Source organism: Sorghum bicolor, chromosome 5, assembly GCF_000003195.3.
Source record: "Sorghum bicolor cultivar BTx623 chromosome 5, Sorghum_bicolor_NCBIv3, whole genome shotgun sequence".
Taxonomy (NCBI): domain Eukaryota; kingdom Viridiplantae; phylum Streptophyta; class Magnoliopsida; order Poales; family Poaceae; genus Sorghum; species Sorghum bicolor.
This window is the reverse complement of record NC_012874.2, coordinates 63679196-63682508: the sequence shown is the minus strand read 5'-3', so window position 1 is coordinate 63682508 and position 3313 is coordinate 63679196. Positions and strand designations below refer to the sequence as shown.

Here is a 3313-nt window from a genome sequence, read left to right as displayed (position 1 = left end):
TGCTGCCGGCAGCCACCACCGCAGTGGCCATGCTGCCTGTTGCTCGCCAGGATGGTTGCAGCACCTTGTGGTCGCCATTCCCTCTCCTACTCTAGGTGCGGCCAGCCCTAGGGCTGCCACTCATTCCCCCAATTCTACACCGAAACCTTCCCAGCGAATTAGAACAATGATAGAAATCTTTGCTACGGCATCAAAAGACGTACACCGTTTCCAATTTATTTGTATATTTGTATGAAACTTTGGTGATCCCTTGCTCGATGTACAACAATTGTGGGCATACAAACATGTTTATTACACAAACCAGCACATACAAATACAGGTCATACATAAGTAACCATCACTTTTCCAACATGTTTCTAGGTAGTATCCGTCTTTTGTAACTCACCTCCACTTCCCCTCTAGGTTCTGGGATAAGCTTTAGCCAATTGGTCTTGGGGAATGGTGACACCAACTTGAGCTCAAAGTTCCTTAGCAAATGGCTCCATATCACCTTCACTTGCATATAGGCATAAGCTTCGCCAGCGCAAGCATGTCTTCCACCACCAAAGGCATTGTAAGTGAACTTGCCACCAACTCTGTCCTCCTCCCTTCCATGACTAAACCGGTGCGGGTCATACACATCAGGGTCCTTGTAAATGTGAGGTATGTTATGGTTTATCACCAGAGGGCTTGCTATGGTATGTCCTCTCGGAATTTCATACTTGTAGCCTTCTGTGGTCTGCACGGTGAAGTTCTTGTGCACCTTGCGAAGAAATATTGTTGATGGAGGGTGCATCCGTAGTGCCTCCTTGATGCAGCAGTGTAGGAAGCTCATCTCTAGAAGGGTATCGTAGTCTATGTTATCCCCATGTTTGTTGACGATGTGCTGCTGCTCCTCAAGAGCAGCCTCCAAGCACTCTGTGTGGCTTAGAAGGCGAGCTCCAATCCACGTGCTCGTGGATGTGGTGTTGTGCTTCGCTGCAAAAAGGAGTCCAATTAGGAGGCCCGTAACCTCGGCTTCAGTCGTGGGGCGGCCGTCCTTGTATTTGGAGTCCATCAGGTTTTGCAAAAGATCCTCCTCGACTCAGTTGGTGCTCTTACGCGATCGAACAATCTCAGCAAAAATGCTTGAGAGCCTAGCACGTGCCTTGTCGCGGCGTTGAGTCGTCGGTGTTGGGGCGTATGGAAATAACAAGCTGGTTAGCTGCAAGCTGTTTTCTGTAAGATCATGAAATGTAGAGAAAACCTCGTCGACCATCTTCTCCCGAATCTCTTTCCCAAGTAGGCAACGGGCTGAGATCAACATGAGTAACTGGTCCAGCTCTTGCTTTAGATCAACCGTACCTTGCTGTCCCCATTGCGCAAAGTATTTCTGTGTACGAAATGCATGATTATCACAAACAGAGAAACAAACATGTAGTCTTCCAGACAACAAGAGCTTGTTTTCTTAGATAATAAAATAATGACACAGTCTTCATATTTAGATATGCCCACTGCATTTTTATTTTTAAGAAAACCCTATCTTATAGATTAATTATTATGTTATAACGTTACTTTTGAAGGCAGATCTATGATATGTCTATAATGTTTCCAAACTAAACATTAGAAAAGGTATCACTAGTAAAAATTTAAAAAGTTGGGCAACCGAAATTTTTGATAAGGTATATTTTCCCTATGTGACTAGATGGAGCAACAAACCTTTTAAAACGATTGAGTGAGTGAGAGAGAGAGAGAGAGAGAGAGAGAGAGGGAGGAATGTTATGTCACTTACTTCCACTTCCTGAAGCATGGGAGCAAAATGGCACCTCAACTTAGCCGGTTTTAGTGTATCAAGATAGAAGCGACTCTGCTCGATTCGGGTGGCAATATCAACACCATAGCCGACATCTTTGCCACACATAGGGACAGTGAAGTCAAGGAAGTTACCATGACTGATCTCAGACTCCGGTCCCTGGTAAAAATGAGCCGAGACCTCCGGCCCAACTAGGAACGTTGTTTTCATCCCGAAGAAACTTATTGTGAACACACTTCCAAACTTAGTGTATTGCTCCTGAAGCATGGCTCTGAAACCCTTGGTACAAAGCGTATGTAGAAGTAGAACAGCTGAGGTGATGCCAGTAATAACCGCAGGGGGGCGGGTCAATGTGTTAGTGCATGATGATACCAGATCAGTTGTTTTTCTTCCCCATGCAACCTTGGTGATTACTGCAGCGATGAAAACAAGTGCAATGGAGAATGGCACTGCACTACTGTTTACCATGTCCATGCTGCAGTTGTGATTGACCTGTAGAAACAACAAGCAGCGTGTAATAGGAATAAGAAAAGTACTGCTGAAAATAACATAGTTAGCAATTTTTTTACATAACTTGTTTCGAACAAACTTCTGAATCTAAGAATTTTGTGGAGGAAAAATGATAGATTTATAAAACTAAAATATAAAAAAACAGAAAAGAAAGTGCAAACTGCATGGACATGGATGGCTCGCACAAAACCGAGCACAGCTTTGTGGGAAAAAAAGGATAAAAGAAAATAGGCCCTATACCGTGGGTAACCGCTGCGCACAACATGAGGCGTGTTCGCTCCAAATGAGAGACTGCCAATGTGGATTTTGGAGGAAAAAACACGGAGGCGAGTACCAACCAGCATGATGCCACTTGATGTCACTTTCATCTAGTGTGCAGTGGACATCTCAGCAAGTATATCTTGTTAATGGTTGCATCGGATTTGTACTAAAAATATTTTGTGATGATCTAACGAACTTCGATGTCAAAAATAACATCTTATATAAGACAACGACTAAAATGTGATATTGAAGGTCATATGAAGTCAAACAGTATTATATTTTTAATAACTAGAGGATATAGCTAATCACCAAAAATAGAAGGGCACTGGGCAGTAGGTTAAGCTCATCCTATCATCATGAAACCATATGCTCCCTTTAAGGCTCTTCCACTATTATTGACCTTGAAGAAAGTGAGTCAAACAATTCATATATATATGAGGATGAGATATATATATATAAGGGCCAACGGGCCGTTTTCATTCATAGACTTGAATCAGGTATTCAGGTTAACAGAGTTGTCTGACCACCAATTCAACCTGATGTTGAAATGAAATTGGTTCGCAATTCCGATTCTAGTGTTCAGATGGTGATGAGCAAGCACAGTAAGAATCAATTCCCTTGTTTGGTTCAAGGCTCCTCCTTCCTCTCGATGCAGGACGGGTAACCTGCAAAAATTTAGCTTATTTGCGGGTTCGCAGACGACCCGCCTTGCATCCCTATTTCTCTCCGTTCCCTAGAAGCAGATTGAGATCATCTCTCTCCCAATCGAAC

At 43.2% G+C, this 3313-nt stretch overlaps 1 pseudogene; it reads right to left on the bottom strand.

Moving 5' to 3' along the window:
• Positions 253–2940, bottom strand: LOC8071952 (annotated as a pseudogene).